Genomic DNA, 24546 nt, shown 5'->3' with positions numbered 1-24546 from the left:
AGATGTAGAAAAAAATGCAAGAAAATTAAATATTAAACATTATGCAGGGATTCCAACCATCCCTCCATCAGATCCAACAGCTGATGATTTGTTACATAGTGGACTAAAAACAAATCAGAGTTCTTTTTTTTTTTTCATATCATTTGTTTTTATTTTTATATTCAAGGTCACAGAGAGATGTTAACATAACAAAAGCAAGGAATTCATAATCATATACATATTATCGCTCCAGTCAGCGAAAAACACAAAAAAAGTAGCAACCAACCAAGGCTTGTCCAATCCTCTCCCTTACCCTATTGTTGTATAATTAACAACACATCTTAAACCTTTTAATCGCAATCTCTAGAAAAAGTGTATTGTTCTCATACACCTTAGACCTCTCTGTTCCCTTGTCCCTATATACCCTACCTATCCCTCCCTCTAACAAAAAAAAAAAAAAAACTCTTCCAACCCTTCCCTCCTCCCCCCTATCCCCTGCACAATAAATGGAGGGAATGGAGGGACTATCTCTTATTTCTATTCATCGGATTCCTATACACACTCCTCCTGGGGATGACACTTCACTCCTTATTCTACTCCTCCAACAGTCTTATCCCCTCTTCAGAATACATAAACAGATTCCATCCTGTCCATGTTTCAACATACTGTTCTCTTTTATTTCGGGCTGAAAGAACTAGATCTTCTATGGCTTCTATCTCTCGGACTCTATTAGGCCATCTCGTAATGGAGGGTGGTCTAGTGTCTCTCCACTGTAAAGTTATTCCACTTTTAGCAGCATTTATCAAATGACATAGCACCGATTTTTTTTTTATACGCTCGCACTGGGATTTGTGAACTGTGGAGCAAGAAAAAAGCCGGATCATCCGATATCTGAATTTCCGTGAATTTTTGAGATATTCTCTGGACTTCCAACCAATATTTTCTTACTTTTACACAGGACCAAAATATGTGCAACAAAGTTCCCTGCTCCAGTCCACATCTCCAGCAATATTCTGAATTTTCTATAGAAAATGTATGCATCTTTACTGGAGTGTAGTACCATTGGGTCAATAGTTTGTAGTTGGATTCCTGTATTTACGTAGACACTGATGAGTTTAGTGCTAGGTAGATAATGTGTTTACGCTGAGTTAGTGAAAAATTCCTCCCCAGATCTCTTTCCCACTTATTAATTCCCGGCAACACAAAGTCCTCCTGAGGAGAATTCAACAGTCTATACATCTTAGAACTCACTCGTTGTGTTGGTTCCTCATCATCGCAATAGCTCTCAAATTTTGTTAACTGTCGCCGGAAATTAGACGGTTGTCCTAGGGATCTCATAAAATTATTTACTTGTAAAGCTTGCCAAAAGCTTAACTCAAAGTTTCCCCCTGGCTTCATTAAGACATCGATGGATGGCCAAGTTTCTGTTTGCAAAAAATGTGAGACCTGCACCATGCACTTTTCTTTTAGTTTGTTGAATACTGCTCCCTCTGCTCCCAAAATTACCACAGAGACCACATAGAAAGAAGAATAAAAAGAAAATGGGACAATTAAATTCAGGGCTTTTCAACCTGGCAAGGGTCCAGGTCTTGGAGGAGGAAATGGAGGTCCTAGCTCAAGGTTTAAAATTTGCACCAGACAAGAACCTAGACAAATTCAAGGTTATTGTAGATGTAGAAAAAAATGCAAGAAAATTAAATATTAAACATTATGCAGGGATTCCAACCATCCCTCCATCAGAACCAACAGCTGATGATTTTTTACATAGTGGACTTAAAAACAAATCAGAGTTCAATCCTAAAAAAAGGCACTCATCATTTTATTGAGGTATTTAAGAACATCACTCAAGATGAGATCAAAAAAATTCAAAATCAAGACATACAAACAAAAAACAATGGAATTGGAAAGGGATTAAAAGATACAAATGGATTGTAATTAGACCTCCAGATAAAATAAAAGGGGGGAGGGTGGTTTACTGTACTAAGTAAAGAAGATTATAATAAAGAGGTGCACAGACCATTTAGCTGATACTACCACATATAAAAAACTCAAATCCAATCCCACAGGAAAATTAAGAATGAAACTTACTGATTGGGTAAAAAAGGGGTTAAAAAAGGATAAAAAGAAGGCAAAATATCTCATTCCACATACTCCAAAAACACCAGTTACGTATATAGTTCCCAAAATACAAAAATCCAAGGCTCACCTCCCAGGACGGCCCACCATTAGTGGGATTGATTCCCTCTACTCCAGGGTGGGTGAATATTTGTAAATCTATTTACAACCCTTAGTTACACAAGGGAAGTCATATCTCAAAGACAGCAGGGAATTGATCAAAATGTTGCAAAAAATAAGTCCAAGAAAATACAATATTAGTAACAGTAGTGTCATGATCTGTGTTGTGGCTTCGGTCACCTGCTGGTGGCACTATTACTTGCAGCAAAAAAGGGTGCAATTCTGGTGGCCACCAGCGGGTGTCTCCCAGTGGATGGACTCCTCATTAATCAAGCTGCACTTGATGTGAGCTGCTGGAGGTATATAAGCCCGCCCTTCACTGAGGTTCAGGGCTTCAGTATCCTCTCTGCTACCCTTGTTCCTGCCTGACCTGATCTGTTGCCTGTATATGTTCCTGATCTGCTTCCTGCCCTGTCCTTGACTCTGTTTCCTGTACCTTGTACCCAGTCCCTAAGTCTCGTCCCCTGATTCCAGCTTCCCCTTGCCACTGCTCCCTCCATCTGGCTGCCTGTCCCCCCTTGTCTCTCATCCCTGCTTGATTATGTATATATGCTTTTGTTTTTGTATATATTACTTAGTCAGATTAGGTGTTTTGAGGGTTGCTGTGTTTTCTTGTATGCTTTGCTTGTTTTGGGGTTTGCTGTTGTTTGGTGTGCACGTGTGCCTTTATCTTTAATGAATATATATTTCTCACCTACTTTTGTGCCTTTTTCCTTACGTGCAGCCCACTGATCTGTTTAAACCTGTGTTGGATGCCTGTGTTAGACATCCCTGACAAGTAGATATTGAATCTCTGTACACTAATATTAAACAAACTGATGGTCCCAAAGTGGTCAAATGGGCTCTGAATGAGCAATCATCAAAAGAAGTAGAAATAAAATTGTAGCTTGAAGGGTTAAAAATGGCTATCGGCAATAATTATTTTTGGTTTACAACCAAATAAAGGAGGTAGCTATGGGGGTGCGCTATGCCCCCAGCGCAGCCAGATTAGTGCTCAATAAATAGGAACATGAGATTATATACAGTAAAAAGTGGAAGGGTATTCTATTTTATAAATGCTATATTGATATTATTTTATTATTGGAGGGTCCCCAAGCTGGTCTAGAGTCATTCTTTACCGTGCTCAATACTAACCCCTATGGCCTCAAATTCTTGGCCAGTTGTCACTCAGTAACAATTAAATATCTAGAGCTAGTTTTAACAAAACAATTGAATCAAATTGAAACTAAAATAACAAAAGCGGGGGGCGTGGCCAAGCGTGGACGGCGGCGGACGTCTCTGAGGGGAGCTCCGAGTCCCACGACTGTAATCCGCAGCCATCCGGGTGTTTGTTCACCATCCTATGCTGCAATTCACAGCATCACTGAGCCCTGGTCCCCTCGGAGTCTGAGGACGGTACTCTGGTGTAATTTGGACGATCCGCGCCGGAGATATCCCCACAACAAACCGCGAGGCAGCCGCCATATTGCCTGCTCGAGGCCTGCCAAAGGAGCCGGATCCCACAGCTTCTGGAGGTAGGGGATCACATCCAGCCCTTACCCAGCTCCTCTCCACCTACCCGGTGCTGTCTGGAGGACTCGCCTGGTCCCGGAATTGTCCGCCGTGGCCGCGGTCTGGTGCGGCCTAGTTAGGCCTTGGATCCCCGGACTTTCCTGACGCGATACGCCGCGGAGGTGAACCCCCGCCGGGCCGGCCTCGGCGATACGATCGCCCACTACCATCCACCCTCCCTGCTATCCTGAGCCCCTCCACGACCTGGACTTGGTGCTGACCCTCTTGTGCAGGGGCTGTGTAGCAGACCCACAGCGGCCATCTTGGCACACCCAGGGCCTGCTGTCCACCTGCAAATCGAGCCAAATCCTGCCTAGCCTTCCAGACCCAACGGCACTGCACCCCAGTAGGAGGCTGGATAGGGTTTTTTTTTTTTTTTATATGATTGGAGGGGGTGGAGATGGCCTGCTCTCTACACTACTACTGCACTGAGTTACATGAAGCTAGACCTGCTTAGCTCCAAGATGGCAGCATAAGAACGGTGCTCCAGGCCCCACAGGGAATATTTAATGCATAGCAGCCCACACAGAAAAGATTGAGACAACCCGCCTTTATAACTACCCCTCGTTGATTTCTGCAACATGACCAAAAAGCACAAGGTGCCTCAGAAGCCGCAAAAACTGACAGAATACTTCGCCCTAGAGCAGAGGCAGGAGAGCACTGGCACACCTGGGCCCTCTGCTGCCAGCACCCCCCATCTACCGCAGAGAAGGGATAAACCCTTTAAACGAATGTCTCCAGCTAGCAACAGACAATCTCCTGCCTCTTCCTCTGCATCTGGAAGCCCTGAGAAAGCCAGACCTAAATTGGATGCTACGGGACCTTCCCATGAAGTGAGTGCTAGTCTTGAATCTGGAGTCGACACCAGGGAGCTCCCAGATTCCATCGACCGTTTCCCCACGAGCAATCAACCAGTGTTGGATACCACGCTTAAAGATATGCTGGTATCCCTGAGGAGCTCCCTCCACAGCGACATGATGGCGTGCGTCCAAAAATTTGGGAGTGAGCTACAAGCTGTGACATCACGGGTAGACCACGTCGAAAACAGGATGGGGGAATTTGCCACCACGATCAACAGCCTTGTAGATGCCCATGACGCTAGGGACGAGGAAATGGAAGCAGTCAAAGCTAAAATGGCAGATATAGAGGACCGTTCCAGGAGGAACAATCTCAAAATACGCGGGGTCCCCGAATCCATTCAACAATCAGAATTGCGCGACTTTGTATCCAAGATCTTTATCTCAATCCTACCAGACCTCACTGAAATGGACATCACAATGGACAGAATTCACAGGCTACCAAAACCCTCCTACCTTCCAGATAAAATACAGAGGGATGTCATCCTACGCCTGCATTTTTTTCACGTAAAGGAACGCCTGATGTCCAAGGTGCGTAATAGGGATCTCATCCCCCCGCAATACAAAGATCTTCAGTTCTTCTCCGATTTGTCTCAATTTACGTTGCAGAAGCGGCGAAATCTCAACACCATTTCCAAGGCATTGCGCAACAACAAAATAGTCTACAAATGGGGGTTTCCAACCAAACTCATTATCACCAATGATGGAAAAGAGCATACAGTAGATTCCTTGGCTAAAGGCTTGGCCTTGCTTAAGACGTGGAATATCATCCCGGAGGATCCCCCCAGTGGGCCTAACAACCGCAGTCCAGATCAGGTTGGCAGTGATTGGAATGTGGTCAACTCCAGAAATGCTCGCTCACACCGCTGAAGTTATTATGGGCTGCCAAAATTGTTTTACTACTCCTAATTGCCCTGTTCTGGAGGCACCTTGCTGAACTTGCCTCACACCCTTTTGGTTACTTGCAGCCATGAGCTGCACTCAGGTCATAATGACCTATGTTCACCTGTTTTGGCGCTTTTTTCTCTGTTTATGTGTTTGTTTTTTATTTTTTCCGTTGGTTTCTCATTTTTTACGTAGCAGTCTAACACCCCACTCTGCAGCTGGTCTCGGAAGAGTCCACAGATTCACTGAAGAGTTATTGAATGGACCCACTCGTGACCGTCTGACCTTAAGGGCGATTCTTCTTGGCTCACCGGTGTGGTATGCTAAGCCACCTGATGTAAGTGTTACTTATTCTTCATACTGCTTATCAATTAAGACCGTTGTCCCAGGATGACTATTACTTTCTTAACTATTAACGCTAAAGGCCTCAACCATCCAGCCAAAAGAAAATCACTGTGGGCTGAGGCGATTAGATTTAACTGCGATGTCCTCTGCACTCAAGAGACTCACTTTCAGGGCGACAAAACGCCTAACTGCACTCATCCAAAATATCCACACATCTTCAAAGCCAGTGCCTCGGCAAAAAAGCGGGGAGTGATGACAGCAATTAGGGACTCTGTTGCGTTCAAGTTGCACAATGAAATTGCTGATTCCCAGGGTCGCTACCACATCCTTGTGTGCGACATTAACTCCACCACTTACACAGTGGTCAATGTTTATGCGCCTAACGACCACCAAATTCATTTTTTGAAACAAGTCCTCAGAAGTGTTAGACCGATACAAAAGGGCTTCCTTCTCTTATGTGGAGACTTCAATCTCCCCCCAGACCCTGAGGTGGACTCCACATCGTGTTCACGCAGACATCATCATTCTCTGCAATCAACACTACACTCACAGGATCTCTATGACGCTTGGAGATGTCTCCATAGCACTGAGAGGGACTACTCTTTCTTCTCAACGAGTCATGGGGTGTACACAAGATTAGATCTTTTCCTTACGGACAAATGGCTGCTACCTAAAATTGTGGACACTAAAATTAATGATATTACTTGGTCGGATCATGCCTCTGTGACACTCTTGGTTGCTGATGCGCCCGGTCTGGCGTTCCAGCCCGAGGTTGTTTCAAGCTGACCACTCCAAAAAGACCTTGCAGAAGGAACTGACCGATTTCTTCTCTTGCAATGATGGCTCTGTATCGGACCCTATGGTATTATGGAATTCCCACAAGGCGTTTATGAGAGGGGTTTTGATTCAGATGGGGGCGAGGGCTAAGAGGATGAGGGGGCAGCAGATACAAACTCTCATTTCTAAGATACACAATCTAGAATCCCAGAATAAACATAATAAAACAGAATAAAGGCCTCTCCGCTAGTCTCTAGTCAATTGACACAACTTAGGAGCGAGCTCCGCTCGATTCTGCTTGACAACTTTGAAAAGTCTTCCAAGCGCCTTAAGATGACATACTACGTCAGTGGCAATAGGGCTGGGAAACTCTTGGCCAATCGCCTCAGAGGAGTACGGCATAAGACCACTATCCCCTTTGTTCGCCACCCCTTCACCCATAATAAATTGTTCCACCCCCAAGCGATAGCTGACGCGTTCAGTTGCTATTATAGCTCACTCTATAATTTAAAAGATGACCCCTCCACAATCCAACCCACGGGACCCATTATCTCAGACTTCCTGAGCAAAATTGAACTCCCCCGAATATCATCTAATCAACTGGAGGATTTAAATTCTCCCTTTTCAGAAATTGAAATCGCCAAAACAATAGACTCCCTTCCCAACAACAAAGCCCCCGGGCCTGACGGCTTCACCGGAGAGTATTATAAAGCCTTTAAACTGGAACTGGTCCCATATTTAGCAGGTATTTTCAATCAAGCTGCCTCCTCGTCCTTTTTTCCTTCTGAGATGCTAAGGGCTATGATTGTGGCGCTGCCGAAGCCCGGGAAGGATCCCGACACACCCCAGAATTTTAGGCCCATTTCATTGCTCAATACGGACCTGAAGTTATATGCCAAGCTCCTCGCCAATAGATTGGTAGACCTCTTGCCGTCATTGATACACATGGACCAATCGGGGTTCACAAAGGGCCGACAGACGTCGGATGCCACTAGGCGCTTAATTAATATAGTGCATCTGGCCAATCGAACAGAAACGCCTTCTCTGCTCCTCGCTTTGGATGCAGAGAGGGCGTTTGACAGAGTCCACTGGGATTATTTAGCCAAAGTGCTTTCCAAATTTGGGTTCGAGGGCAGAATACATTCAGCTATTATGGCACTATACACGACTCCATCGGCCCAAGTGTATATATCGGGGATGCTCTCCAAGGCATTCAATATTTCTAACGGAACCCGCCAGGGGTGTCCACTATCCCCTCTTATATTTAATCTCCTTATGGAACCCCTGGCAACCTATATTCGCTCTCACCACCAAATAAGTGGTTTTATGGTTGGAGGCGTACAACATACCATAAGCCTCTTTGCGGATGACATAATTTTGATGCTCACCAATGTTGAGACCTCTCTGGCTTCGGCTCACCAGGTATTGCAATTGTTCACGACAGTGTCATACTATAAGGTTAATGAAACCAAGTCGCATATTTTAGGGGTGGGCATTCCTGCCCGAACTAGGCACGCCCTTAGCACAAGGTTTCCCTTTCCATGGAAGGAGAAAGGTATATCATACCTGGGTATAACTCTTACGTCTTCACCATCTGAGTTAGTGAGAGAAAACTATACCCCATTTCTGCAACGGTTACATACTAAATTAGAGGCTCTAGCAAAATTCGAACTATCCTGGTCGGGACGTCTGGCCGCCTTCAAGATGCAGGTCCTCCCACAACTACTATATGTCTTTAGAACCCTGCCCATCCCGGTACCACCCTCCTTCTTCCTCTCAGCACAATCTACTCTTAATAAGTTTCTTTGGGGGGGCAAGCGGTCACGTTGTGCATTCCACAAAATTATCAAACATAGGAGGGCGGGAGGTATAGGTCACACCCACATCAAGGATTACTATACAGCCTCGATCTTAGCCCAGCTGAAGAGCTGGTTTCCTTGCTCCACTCCGTCCCTCTGGGTTGCTCTAGAGCAACAGCAGATCCCGGGCCAAAATCTCTATGACTACCTCATCACTAGCAACCTCCGCCCAGGCCGATCCCCAAACATTGGACCGACTATAAGAGCATCTATTAATGCATGTCGAATACTGACTTCGCAAGTTTCCCCACAGTATAAACTCATACCAATGAAATTTCCACTGACTGCCCTATCCTATCTTATCCCCGATATCTCTGTAGAGGGCTGGAGTTCCGGGGGGGTACTAGATATAAATGACTTGTATGTGGGACCTGCACTCAAAACATTTAGAGCTCTCCAACTGGAGTACTCTATACCCACAACTGAATACTTTCGGTATGTGCAAATTTCACACCTTCTGAAACGACAGACTGACCTCCACACCCTCCTCCCGTGGCATATAGCTTTATATTATACAGCGAAGAGTACGAAAGTCAAGGGCATATCAGTGTTCTATTCTTACCTACAGGATAAGCTAGCACTCATCAAATCCTCTGATATGCAAGCCTGGGAGAGAGAATTTGACACAGTATACTCTGTTGATCAGTGGCAGACGGCCCTAAGGGTAACATACTCATCCACCAAATGTGTTAATCTGTGGGAACTATTCCAAAAAATCTTGTTGAGATGGTATCTCACCCCATTCAGACTGTCTAAGATCGGCAATGGTATATCCCCCGGGTGCTGGAGGGAATGTGGGGGAACGGGAACGTTGTTCCATATTCTATGGTCCTGCCCCGTGACAATACAATACTGGCAGCTAATCCAACACCTGGTAGCACAAGTCCTTAAACTTAATGTGACCCTGTCCCCGGGGCTGGCGCTACTTTCCTTGGGTATAGATCAGATCCCTTACCATTCGAGGACGCTTTTATCCCACGTCCTTCTAGCTGTTGGCTAGTGTTGGTCAGGCATTGGAGGACCACTGCTAGACCTCCTCTGTCGGAAGTTATTCAAATAATCAATACCCATGGCTCATATGAACAACTATTTGCCTCAGGGGTAGGTACCTATGCAGAGATTAATAAGGTATGGGAACCGTGGAACGACTGGTATAGGGTTCAACCTGGTCATGGCCTGTAGTAAGATAGCCCTTGCCTGACACAAGGCTGGTATACTGCCCAATACTGTTTACAATGCTCTAGTTTTAGACTGCTACTCTGTTTGTTTTTTGTTTTGTTTTTCTTGTTTCTTCTTATTTTTTGTTATCTCAATTGCACTATCCCATTTTAGTCATGTTGAGTTTGGTTCTGAACCAGTACCTCGGGTTTACATGACAACTAGCCCGTCAGACATGATGGGTTACGGGAATCCAACTACTCTCATCTGTTGTATACACCTTCTTAGTACTGTATGGATAAGATGCCTCCTCACCTGGTGATCCAAACCGCCAATATGATCTCTGTGTATCTTTGTGCATGTAATTTGTGTTTAAAACTGTTAAAATGAATAAAAACTATTGAAACTAAAATAACAAAAGCTGTCACCACCCACAGTGGCTAAAAGCCATCCCTAAAAGCCAATATATACGGGTGAGGAGGAACTGTAACAATTTAGAAGATTACAATACCCAATCGGAAGTCATTACAAACAGGGAAAAGGGATACAATCCCATGTAATTAAATAATTGCCAAAACATAGTGTGTAATATGGATAGAAAATCCTTTTTAACTATCACTACAAAAAGACATTCCAGGGCGACCTAGCATTTATCATGGGATTCCATTGGCAATATAAGGAAGTGGAAATCATTTTTAAAACACATTGGCCAATTCTCCTTAAAGATAGAGACCTTAAAAATATCCTGCTGGGGAGTGGCTTGGCGCGCAACGGGTATGGACGCACATCGGAAGAGCTCTGGCACACACACAGCCTGCACCTGCCTAATTACCCGACCCAATGCTCTCAGATGCTGGGAAAATTACTATACAGCACCATGCGCTCACTTCCGAGGAGAGGATCGGCTGGAACCCCATCGAGGAACATCTCAGACCTATTTAAACCTAAGACAGGGGCCCGCAGCAGCATAGGGAAAGCCAAGATGGCGCCAGAACACCATGAGGAGGAATACAGCAAGGACTCTCAGTCTACACCTGAGGACTCAGGTAGGGGGAAAGCTCACGGCGATCACCCCCTCACCCTCGCTGACATGTCAGTGATAGCCACTGACATTAAATCTATGTTCTCTGCCACTATCACTGATCTAAAATATAATCTGCTGGCTCATAATGAGAAAATGGCGGTGGCTGAGACAGCGGGAAGACAGAGACAAGGCTATCTACAGGCTTGAGAGGGTATCTAATGCACATAATCACAATTTTATTGACATGAATAGACATTTGGAAGAGTTAGACAACCGGGGCAGGAGAAAAATATATACTTGAGCAGCATCCCAGAGACCGTGGAAACAGCTCAGATCATTCCGGCATTACAGAGAATGTTTAATAGTCTGCTAGAGAGACAAAAAGACATAGGGATCAATTTTGTCAGAGCACATAGAGCACTAAGACCGAAGGGATCTGACAATGCACCCCCTCGAGACATCATCTGTTGGCTGCAGAACTGTACACTCAAAGAAGAAATCATGCGCAAGGCAAGCCTTCTGCACAAATAAAGGCTACCTTCTAAGGTTATATTTGGTGTGCGGCTGTCCATTTACCTTTTCTCCTGATTTTTGCCTTGTGCATTGCCAGCACCCACGGTTTCTGAGGAGGACATTGATTGCTCATTGAACTCACCTGGAGCGGTGGTCTTCTTTTCTCCCGCTAATATCATGCTGTTTCAGGATCTATCTCAAATCACTCTGAGAAACCGTAGAGCCCTATGCCCTCTGCTGGAAAAGTTAAGGGAACGGGAGCTGAAGTATACCTGGAGGTTTCCATTTGCTCTGACGGTGAACTTTAATGGGCACCAGCAAAACCCTGCATGAACCAGATGACCTGCAGGATTTTTGTACAACATTGGATCTTGAATACATCCCACTGCCCGTTCCCTTGGAATGATCACCATCGAGATCTTCCTTCTCCACCCCGGATAAGAGGGTTGACAAAAAGAAGAAATCGCACTGCTTCGGAGGCTCAAAGGCTGGAGTACCTAGACCTTCCAGGGAAGACCACAGAGAACAAGAAGAAGACTGATTGAGGCCTGAAAGGGCCATCCTGTCAAGTTACCCTTTTTTTTGTCCATTTTTACTAACTATCCCCTCTGCATATGTCCCACTTTGCTCCGGTTTTGAACACTTCTAGGATGTAATCTGGCAGAAGAAAGCCTTTTGGCACCCCTGTGTTGCATTATCCGCCCCCCCTCCTCCTTACCACTCCCCTCTCTCCCTCCTCCCCCTCCCTCCCCCCCAGCTCTTCCCTTGCTTTCCACAGACTCTAAAGCCTGAGGGGCCAGGGCATCAGACGTTGCAGACACCCCTCCCTCTTGAGCCTGGATCTCCCCCCCACTGACCTCTATCACCAACTGGTCTTGAACCATGTAGGGACATGTTTACAACCTGTCCACAGATACTTCCCTGCATCCAGATACCTTGACTGATGCTGCTGAATCTCAGGACTAAGGCGTACGTGAGGTCTCAGTTGAGAACCAGACTTGTTTGCTTAACTGATACAGCACAAATAAGCTGCATTTCATGGAGACAATTGATGAACATTTTAAGGGGACTAAGGGCTTAAATCTGTATGATATTCTACCTGGGGGTGGTAGGGGGGGTGAAGCAAACTAATACTAAGGGGACATTCTAATTAACGTACTGCCCATTAGATGTCTTGTTTTTTCACTACCGGGTCTAGAAATAGAAATAGATGCGATTACATTAGCTTTAGTTTGCAGGTTGTGTGTGTTGTGTTGCAATCTACTTATATTTTAGTTAACCTTTTTACAGTTTAAGGCTGGCAGAGGCAAGTGGCTGACCGCTTACCCAGATGTTAGTTGCCTCCTTCTCCCCCCGCCAAGTGCCTCCATACCTGTTTGTTGGGTACTGGATGCATTAATTTACTTCCTATTCAGGACAGCAAGTTCTGCCTGATAAGGGATATCTTCAGTCCACTCCATCTTCTATTTCCCTCTATCTCTAACTTTTTAATTTTCTGTTTTCTATCTATTGGTATAGTTGATTTTGATCTCTTTCTGTGAATATAGTTGCATTGATACCAATCTGTTATCAACAGTTTTGTTTCCTACTCCAGACCGTCTCACTCTGAGTCCTCGACATGGCCTACTCGGACTTCGGCCAAGGTCCTTTTGTGATCTCCCATAATGTCAAAGGCTTGAACATACCCGAGAGACGCTCTACATTATTGAGAGAGCTCAAAAAATGTAGGTCACATTTTGTGTTCTTGCAGGAGACTAATTTCAAAATGCACCATGTTCCCAAATTGTCAGACGTCTTCTTTAAAGATGCATACCACCCTACGAATGACGACTCCAGAGCCAGGGGGTGCTCTGCAGCGGGTGTATCTGTCTGCTACGGCTCCGTTTCGGAGGTCAGACTCACTGTGTCGGTGACTAATCCAAAGAAAGGCCTGGTGGTCTTGTCGGCCACCATTTCTCGTGGATCAGACAGATTGTGATTCAGGATTATGCCCTAAAAGGGCGGGCACCTCCATTTCCTGTCACAGCACATTCGACCAGGGCAATTTGTGCCTCCTGGGCTTTCTGACATCAAGCGTCTGTCTCACAGGTGTGTAAGGTGGTGATCTGATCATTCGTTGACACTTTCACTAAGTTTTACAAGTTTGACGTGCATGCATCTGCGCATGCTTGCTTCGGCCACAAAGTTTTGCAGGCGTCTGTTTAAGGTTGCAACTCCTCCATTGAGGAGCTTTTTGTTTTGGGGTGAAGTTTGTTTAATTGCTGTTCCCACCCCTCTGTTTTTTGACACTGTCTGGGGATGTCCATAATGTCAAGAATTAAGGAAGCTGTTTATGGACGAAAGAGAAAATAGGGTTTTTGTACTCACCGTAAAATATTTTTCTCTGAAGTCCATGGACGGACACAGCACCCACCCCTCCTTTTTTATGTTTGTACTGCTTTTTGATGAACTGAGCTGCTGAGTGCAGGGTGAAGGGTTATGACCAGAGGGACCGCCCCCTGGGCATGGCTGTTCAGCTTTGCTATAGTTGCATGTTTTTAAATATCTAACATGTCTGCCTAGTCCTCTCCTAATAGACGGAACATAACCCTAATGTCAAGAATTAAGGAAGCTGTTTCCGTACAAAAATCCTTTTTTTTTATCAATTTAATAGTTTTTTAAATTGTATGTAGAGTATTATGTCATGCCTTCTTAATAAACATACTTAAGCTGGTATTAACCTGTAGGGTTGTGAGGGGCGGGGGTTTGTGGTCTCCGCCAATTAAAATTTACCATCAGACTATTTCGCGTTTCCTGCCCAGTGACGGGAACGCTTCCTGATGACGTAGCGATACGAAACATATGTCGAGGCGAGACTATTGATGTTATAATAAACCAAGCAATTTTACGCTATTGGATTCTCCTTGTTTTTTCTCAACTCATGTACCCATTGTGGGGAAGAGGAAAGCACAATGTTGGATAGTCCGAGATTCCACACCAGGCTGCAGGATTGCAGCACAAGCAAATTCTGACCTTCTATTTGGTTAAAGAGGTCATGGCTGTTTGGTGAGCAGGTTATTTTACAACAGCACATTGGGTGTTGTTGGATGTTCACCTTTATTAATTACAGAATTTCACTATATATATATATAATGTATATGTGTGTGGTTATATATCATGTATTATTGCATCTGTCCACAAACTGGCACACTTAGGATTTTATTTAAATAGTAGTCCCAGCGCCCCCCTATTATCCCTTCACTGTTTCTGCACTGTTGCTGAGACAGAATACAGAGCAGCCTGAGCAGTCGAATGGACTATGGCCGCAGCGGCCGCTCGGGCTAATCTGTCTTCTGTCAGGCAGATTTGATGACATCAGGTAAGGCTGCGTTTATGGCACTAGTAAGGCTGCATTTATGGCACTAGTAAGGCTGCCTTTTAGGTACTTGTAAGGCTGCATTTATGGCAATGGTCAGGCTGCATTTATGACACTGGTAAGGCTGCATTTTTTTGGCACAGGTCAGGCTGCATTTCATGGGCACTGTTGAATATGTTATACAGTATATTAGTACAAGATTTAGTTCAGAATTTTTTTTTCCTCCTCTAAAATCTAGGTGTGTCTTATGGTCAGGTGCGTCTTATGGAGAAAAAAATACGGTATACTACGTAGAGCTCAGTGAGGAGAGATGATTGGAGGAAAGGGACACACCTTATTCACACAGGAACAGACCTGAGGCTGTAAAGTACTGTACAGGCTGTGTGCTGGAGCTTCCTCCTTTGAAAACTTGTCATAATTAATTATGCTTAGAGCAGAGGATTGAGTCAGCAGAGAGAAATGACCCTTAGTACCACTGATTGAGAAAAGTACTGTACATACTATGGAGGGATATGCTTTGTTCATATTTCATGTCTGAGGTTTACAGCCACTTTAAACGGAACGCACAACTGGTTTTATGCTTATCCACCAAAAACCTCTCTATCCTTCCCAGGACATTCACCCCCAGCAAAGTGAGGGGACAATTTCCCAGTATTACTTTTTAGCTGTGTCAAAATATACAATAGTGCATATATCACCGTGCTACATAACTAAACATATAATCAGATCAATTCTGCAAATAAACAAATGAAAACAGCAAAAAGTGTAGCGCTAAAAATGTGTGAAAAATATAACAATATAAAAAGTCATATAAATATAACACCAAGTGTTCAAAAGTTCATAACTGATGATAAAGTGCAGAAATTAATTCATAAGTAAGGGATAAGTCTCAATGATGATTCCAAATCCAGAAAATCCAAACAAACGTGACAAATGTGGAAAATAAATTGATAGCAGATCCACCACCAGAATAAAGATGGGAGGCTTACCGGAAAGCGTGGACTCAACTAAGCGTATACTTAACCACTTAAGGACCGGACCAATGTGCTGCTAAATGACCCAAGGGGTTTTTACAATTCGGCACTGCGTCGCTTTAACAGACAATTGCGACGTGGCTCCCAAACAAAATTGGCGTCCTTTTTTCCCCACAAATAGAGCTTTCTTTTGGTGGTATTTGATCACCTCTGCGGTTTTTATTTTTTGCGCTATAAACAAAAATAGAGCAACATTTTTGAAAAAAATGCAATGTTTTTTACTTTTTGCTATAATAAATATCCCCCAAAAACATATATAAAATTTATTTTTTTCCTCAGTTTAGGCCGATACGTATTCTTCTACCTATTTTTGGTAAAAAAAAATCGCAATAAGCGTTTATCGATTGGTTTGCGCAAAATTTATAGCGTTTACAAAATAGGGCATAGTTTTATTATTTTTTTATTTTTTACTACTAATGGCGGCGATCAGCGTTTTTTTTTTCGTGACTGCGACATTATGGCGGACACTTCGGACAATTTTGACACATTTTTGCAACCATTGTCATTTTCACAGCAAAAAATGCATTTAAATTGCATTGTTTATTGTGAAAATGACAGTTGCAGTTTGGGAGTTAACCACAGGGGGCGCTGTAGGAGTTAGGGTTCACCTAGTGTGTGTTTACAACTGTAGGGGGGTGTGGCTGTAGGTCTGACATCATCGATCGAGAAAAAGGGATCAATCGATCGATGCAGCCGCCACAGTGAAGCACGGGGAAGCCGTGTTTACATACGGCTCTCCCCATTCTTCAGCTACGGGCAGCGATCGCGAGGGGGCGACTAGAAACGAATAGCCGCGCCCTCGTCCCGGATCGCTCCTGAAGCCACGGGAACCGCCGCATGTACGGGGGGGTCCCGATCGGACCCCCGACCCACGTCTAGGCAGGCACGTACAGGTACGTTGATGTGCCTGTCCGTGCCATTCTGCCGACGTAAATGTACATGCGGCAGTCCGGAAGTGGTTAATGAGTCGTATAGGCTTATAAGGTGACGGTATCCGGACTCCAAACCGTTAAGATGGTAGGCAGAGGTGAAAATTCAATAGGAATCCATTACTTATGCAGTAAATGGTAGATCATAAATGATGATGCCAGGACCAGCCTATGAAGACCGTGGGCTCTTACAGGGAATCCAGGGGCTCAGAGTGCAAATTTCAGCAGACATGGCAAAGCGTGTAAAAGTCTAGCAGTGGAGTCAGCATAAAGCACGACGCGTTTCGATCAATCGATCGTCATCTGGGGTGCTGAGGCTAGACTTTTACACACTTTGCCATGTCTTCTGAAATTTGCACTCTGAGACCCTGGATTCCCTGTAAGAGCCCACGGTCTTCATAGGCTGGTCCTGGCATCATCATTTATGATCTACCATTTACTGCATAAGTAATGGATTCCTATTGAATTTTCACCTCTGCCTACCATCTTAACGGTTTGGAGTCCGGATACTTTCACCTTATAAGCCTATAAGACTCATTAAGTATACGTTTAGTTGAGTCCACGCTTTCCGGTAAGCCTTCCATCTTTATTCTGGTGGTGGATCTGCTATCAATTTATTTTCCACATTTGTCACGTTTGTTTTGATTTTCTGGATTTGGAATCATCATTGAGACTTATCCCTTACTTATGAATTCATTTCTGCACTTTATCATCAGTTATGAAATTTTGAACACTTGGTGTTATATTTATATGACTTTTTAATTATATTTTTCACACATATTTTTAGCGCTACACTTTTTGCTGTTTTCATTCCTTTTTAGCTGTGTCTAATAACACATCAGAATGCAGAGTGAAAGTCTAGAAGCACCTTGTCTGATGGAATACTGTACATAATCACCTCTCTAGAGTGGTAGTCCTTAAGCAGCTGCCTTGTTTACACCTGTTCTTGGGGAAAACTGTACTTTTAGCAACATTAGAATGTTTGATAAGCATGTATTCCAGGCCACTCACTCAATCTTTTGGAGGCAAAAAAGAAGTGAACAAGAGGGCTAACATTTTCAGAAGGTCAAAAATGTTTTCCAACACCAAACATCAATTGTTCTTTATGGCTGAGGGCCTTGGCAGATGTTGGCAACATTATACCATTATTTCTAGGCTGATGAGGAAGCAGAATTTTGTGATTTTTGTACCTTTGTGGGTTTGAGCCAGATGCAAGTTTGGTTTCTATATTTAATAACGTTCAGGTTTTTGAAAGGTATATCTTTGTGACTCAGTAGGTAAAGCAAGTGGTTATGGGGCTGAATAGGTTCAGCTGGTTGTGGCCACCAAGGGTTATGTGTACTATATGTTCCATCCCCACAGGACAGCACGAATCAAAGCCATATACAGCAATGTTAGTTAACTATTCATCGATTAATCTTTAATTTTTTTGATCGATCAAAATTCTTTTGATTGGTACTCACCTCTCCGCCGGCTTCCGGGCCTTTAGGGAGTTCCATCAGAGATCCGGTGACGTCACGGACACCGGCGGGGCTTGAAGGGCTCCTTTGCTGTGCCTTCATATCTGCATGCCGGCAGGATCTTACTATCTGCCACACGCAATGGCTGTTACACTTCCCTCTATCACTTCCCTCTATCAACCTGGGTTTCTACAACCATCCACTGGGAGTTGTGATAGTTCCCTTCACGGGACATCTACATGCCGACCGACTGATGTTAACCTCTCCTCATCTGGAGAGGTTAGTGGTATCGTTGTACACATTTTTATGCCAGTATCATACTTAGCTATATGTTTTTATGACTGCTTTTGCTACCCTTTGGTATTACTCGCACCATTTTTACAGTTTATGTAGCTACATCGATTTTATCTCCAGTGCAATATTTATTTTGTTACCTACTTGAAGACTATAAAAGTTTTAATGCTATTCCCATCGAGCGCTGCCTTTGTGTGTTTTTTGTATCCTGCTATCCATTTTTCCAGTGGTTGGTAGCTGCACTGGGAATCGGCCTGCAAGGAGATCAGCTAAAAGTAGTTGGATCTGTATGTGCGTTATAATTAATCAAAATTAGTCGATTAATCAATTAAAAAAAAAAAAGATTAATCGAACATAACATTTTTGATCAGTAACAGCCCTAGTTATAAATGTATGTGTGACACAATTGCATCAATATTGCAAACTATATAGGTTTGCACAAATCAGTTCTAACATCAGTTCTAATTCTACATTGATGCATATTTTTTTTTTTTTAGAACTGATTTGTGCAAACCTATATATGGTAGTTTTCCAAACACAAATTAAAAAAAAAAGTTTAGCAAAAGAAAGGGTTTGCTTTTGGTGAAAGAAAACTGCATTTTCGTTCACAATAATGCCTCAATGTGATTGCTTCATAAACAAAGTGAAAAAACAGCATACTGCATAATTGTGATAAGTTTAAATGTATTTCTTCAAACTAACATGTAAAATTGATGTTGCTTTTGTTTTTGCAGAAAAAAGGGTTATTGTTTGGTGGGATTTAGTAAATTGATGCATGGTTTGCTGTATGCAGTTAATAATAAAAGCTTCAAAACAAGTCCATCACAGCTAGCTTAGCTTAGAAATGATTCTTTCTTTTGCACCTGATGTGTGTATGTTTGTTTCCTAGTATTCTGGAAATCTGTTTCCCCAGCTGCTTTGGAATATTTTGACTTGCAAAAAGGCATATCTACATAAACATGGTTTGGCAGCTAGTTCCGTGCTCTCTGTGAATGCAGTTAAATAACATTTTGTTCATTTGTGTTTTAGCCTTTCTTTCATAATAAAATTGTAAATGCTGCCTATGTGTATTAGCATACATGTTGCTGCTTGGAATATAAAGAAGGCATTTATATTAGTCTGCTGACATCTGTAGATCAAAGGCAATCTGGGTTTTCATTTTGTTCATGGTCTGCTAACCTGAATGGACCTTTGCTCCAAAGCTGCCTTTAACTGATGCTATTAGCATTAATGTGTGATAGAGTGTTATATAGTTCTGTTGCATTTGGACGTCATGTTGGGGCAAGTGCCAGATTTTGCCAGCAAAGACTCCAATTCTGCCTTTTATTTATTTTGTTTTTTAATTTAGATGTTAATATTCTAACCTACAAATAATATATATTTTATTCTAAGTTTTCCAGACCCTCTTGGACCAAAAAGTTGTATTAAAAGCTTTTTGTGGTAACCACTGAAAACCTTAGTTCCCAATAAAAATAAGCACAGAAAATATGCTCAAGCATGACTTGTCACAGACTGAACCTTCTTAATATCTATTGCAACAGTGTGTGTGTGTGTGTGTGTATATATATATATATATATGTAGTACACATAACCCTTGGTGGCCACAACCAGCTGAACCTATTCAGCCCCATAACCACTTGCTTTACCTACTGAGTATACTGTACAGACCAAAAGTTTGGACACACCTTCTCATTTAAAGAGTTTTCTTTATTTTCATGACTATGAAAATTGTAGATTCACACTGAAGGCATCAAAACTATGAATTAACACATGTGGAATTATACATAACAAAAAAGTGTGAAACAACTGAAAATATATTTCATATTCCAGGTTCTCAAAGTAGCCACCTTTTGCAGCAGACACGTCTCTAGAACTGTTAAGAGAATACTGTGTGAATCAAGCCTTCATGGTAGAATATCTGCTAGGAAACCACTGCTAAAGAAAGGCAACAAGCAGAAGAGACTTGTTTGGGCTAAAGAACACAAGGAATGGACATTAGACCAGTGGAAATCTGGTTTGTACTGTACTGTGTGTGTGTGTGTATGTATATATATATATATATATATATATATATATATATATATATATATATATATATATATACCTGTGTGTGTGTGTGTGTGTGTATATATATATATATATATATATATATATATATATATATATATATATATATATATATATATATATATATATATATATATATATATACACTGATGAGTTAATAGGCCAGGGATAGAAAAATAATGCAACAGAGTGCATTGGGGGATGCCCCCTTGGACTTTGTATGGCAGAAGAAGATAATAATATGGCTCATATTTTATAAAAAAATAAAAAAAAACTACACAATGAGTGGCTTCTTTATTAATATAGACATGATTGTAGCTGTATTAGTGCAATTGTGACAGAGAAAATTGAGTTTTCTCTTATTAATATAGAAAAGATAAAAAAAGTGCAATGTGTATAGACACAGGTTCTCTTTAAATATACAATGGAACAATATACCAATGAATCGTCATAACAAAGAACATGCAAAGTTAGCCCAAAACTGTAGATCCAGATTAATACTCAAAACAAATAGAAGTAAACCAGTTGGATCCACATGCATATACCCAACGTGTTTTAGAAATTGTTGCATAGATATGCCTCTTTTCCTTCATCAGGGGTGGTATTGTAGTTTGTAAGGCTAATGTTCCTGCCTGTAATACAAGTATATATACATATAATGATATTTATAGAAAATAATAAATAACACTGTGTACAAACACATTTTTTGAAGTATAACAATAACCAAGGTACTTGCATATATTAAAGCAGGAACAAAGATTGTCTCTGGACAGCCGCACTCTGAACAAATTGTAGCCTTTTATTGAAAGAAGGACAGCACTACAAGTCACAGCAAAATAAAACCTGACTGCTGATGTGTTTCACACTGAAACTAGTGCTTAGTCATAGCTCAGTCAAGGCTACAATTTGTTCAGAGGCTATAAAAATGCCTGCAAAACTGATATCATAGCACGTTCACAAAAGATGCCCGGTGTGAGACACAACAGCAGAACCAGCACTGTGAAGGTAATTATGAAAGCATAAGTATACATTGGTACATAGAATTTGGTAAGGAAATAACCAGCAAAGAAATGTCTGTGCCAATGTGTTTCTGCAGTAGAGAGTAAGACCTTTAAGACGTGGGCAGCAGAGATGTTAACAGCAGGTCGGCAGCCAGGGAACTGACACAAGCTGACTAAAGCATGTGTTTACATACCTGCTTAGATGAACTCACAGCCAGTCAGATGGAGTGTGCACAGAGCTGGGCTGTCTTCGCCGTGTCACCTGTGAATAGTGATGGACGAACATTCGACGCGAACGCTAACCACAAACTTTCGCAAATGTCTGCGAACTGCAAGTTCGCGGCGGGCCCCATTGACTTTAATGGCAGGCGAATATTAAAAACCTTCAGGTCTTATTTGCAGCCACAAAATACTTACTAGCTGTGCACAAATAGTCCCACAACATGGACACTGACCTACCAGAAGTATTAAGTGAAAAACCGGATACATAAGTGCTGGTCATTACAAGCCCCAAAAATTAGCCGACAGGTGTTCACCTGACGGCTAACAACCTTGTATTCTGTGGCTGGAGGTACATTAGGCATTCACCGGATACAGAAGTAAGTGCCATTACAGGCCCCAAAAATTTGCCCACAGACACAGGTGTTCACCTGACAGCAAAAAACGTATTCTGTGGCTGCTGGTACATTAGGCATTGTAACAGCACTGGTGAATGGAGTGAACCACAACTGCGGTTATCAAGGAATTCAATGCAATTCTCTATGCGACAACTCAGTATTAGGCCCCAGGCGTGACTCCTCGCAAAAGGAGTTTGGGGGATCTATACATCATCTCTGTGTCACATAAAGAAAGGCGTTGAACTACTAAGCATGGACACATTACAACACGCGACCAAGGCTTAGCGTTTAAAATTAGTTCAAGGTCAATATCCCAATACACCACTACATGCAGGTGATTATCAGTAAGGGACCCCAGGCATCACTCCTAGCAACCGGAGTTTGGGGGTTCTCTACATCATATCAACCTTAGCATGTAGAGATGTATTTAGGCCACTAGGGGAGATTATATGAAATAGCATCAACCCCTAGCATAGAAAAGTTAGAGCGAATATTTTCAACAATTAGGACAAGGCCAAGTATTATAAATTGTATTTGTAGTAAAAAGTATTAATTGCATACGAGAGATAGTGTAGCTCATGTACTTTGAGGATACACGTATAATACACAAGTTGTACTGGCAACTAATAGAAAGGTATGAGAGTCAATATTGCTCAGGTAATTTGAGAGTACATATAGTATTTGTAGTAACAATTATTAATTGTGCATGAGATTGTTTTCAGATGAGTCATTGAAATCATTTGCAGCATTAGGCTGGGTTCACACTACTACACTACTTTCATCCTACTTTGCTCTGTGTTCAATGTTTCCCTATGAGAGCGTCTTGTAGCGTCCTACACAAGTCGGTCCGACTTTGAAAATGCTCCCTGTACTACTTTTGGTCCTACATTGATCCTACTTCAGGCCCATTGAATATCATTGAAGTCGGACCAAAGTAGTATCCTGTTCATGAAAGTAGGATGGATGTAGGACCAATGTAGGATAAATGTAGGACCAATGTAGCAGAGAAAAGTAGGATGAAAGTAGTGTAGTAGTGTGAACCCAGCCTTAAGGGAAGAATATGCCTTACCAAACTCCCTGTTCTATACCTACCTGCAGGTTAGGCATGCCCTCCAGGCGCAATTTAAGATGGGCCTGGTAAGAGGATCCATTCATCCAGTGCAGCAGCATCCCCGACCTCCTCTCACCACTGGACACAGCCCAGCGAATGAGCAGCTGAAGCTGTGACATTACTTATATAGAGGAGGCAGGGCCACCCGTTACGTGACCCAGCCCCCTCTGGCGTACCCTCTGCTACATCACTGGGTAAGCCCAGGGTCTTTCCTCTTCCTGGGCTTCCCCAGTGACGTAGCAGAGGGTACGTCAGAGGGTGCAGGGTCACGTGACGGGTGGCCCTGCCTCCTCTATATAAGTAATGTCACAGCTGCAGTCGTGTCATTCGCTGGGCTGTGTCCAGCGGTGAGAGGAGGTCGGGGATGCTGCTGCGCTGGATGGATGGATCTTCTCATCGCTGGAGTGGAGATCACCCGACACAGGATCTTCTCATCGCTGGAGATCACCCGCAGCTGTCGCAGGATCAGGACAACGCAGGAAGCCGGGAACGAGTGGATCATCACCGCTGGAGTTTTTTTCTTTTTTTTTTTTTTATTAATAAAGGACTTTATTCTACGGTGTCAGTGTGTGTTTTTTTTACAAGACTTTACACTTCCTTCGTGAAATGGTAGGGGTACAGTGTACCCCATTACCATTTCACACAGGGGGGGTCAGGATCTGGGGGTCCCCTTTGTTAAAGGGGTCTTCCAGATTCTGATAAGCCTCCTGCCCGCATACCCCCACAACCACCGGGCAAGGGTTGTGGGGATGAGACCCTTGTCCCCATCAACATGGGGACATCCTCCCCATGTTGAGGGCATGTGGCCTGGTGCGGTTCAGGAGAGGGGGGGGGCCGCACTCTATCCCCCCTCTTTTCTGCGGCCGGCCAGGTCAACGTGCTCGGATAACGGGTCTGGTTATGGATATTTAGGGGGAACCGCACGTCATTTTTGTTTTAAATTGACGGCGGGGTTCCCCTTAATATCCATACCAGACCTAAAGGGTCTGGTTATTGAATTTGCGGGGACCTCTGTGCATTTTTTTTTCCCGAACTCCGATCCCGAACTTTTTTCAATTATTCGGGTCCGGGTTCGGGAAAAACCCAAAGTCCGTACCAAACCCGAACTTTACAGTTCGGGTTCGCTCAACCCTACATATAAGGACATATGCTATGTAAAATGTTTTTATGCTTTTGTACGGTAGAAAATGAATAAAGAATATTTGAATAAAAAAAAAAAGATTGCGTAGCCCCCCTGGGAATTCATCCAGCATTGCGACTTCCTCGTCTTCCTGCTCCTCAACGGCTTGATCAATGACACAACACAATGCACGCGCCAGAAAGAAGGTGTAAGGTACAATGTCACTGATGGCGCCCTGGCTGTGACTGATCAGTTTGGTGATCTCATTGGCACCGTTGCCGCACACCACTTTACCAACTGTCAAATTGAGCGGTTAGCCACTGATCTGCCTGTGAACGCAAAGCTGAAAGGAGTGCAGGACCAGTGTGGCTCTTG

The sequence above is a fragment of the Rana temporaria genome, chromosome 8 (assembly GCF_905171775.1).
Source record: "Rana temporaria chromosome 8, aRanTem1.1, whole genome shotgun sequence".
NCBI classification, from domain to species: domain Eukaryota; kingdom Metazoa; phylum Chordata; class Amphibia; order Anura; family Ranidae; genus Rana; species Rana temporaria.
Note: the sequence above shows the minus strand (reverse complement) of the source record.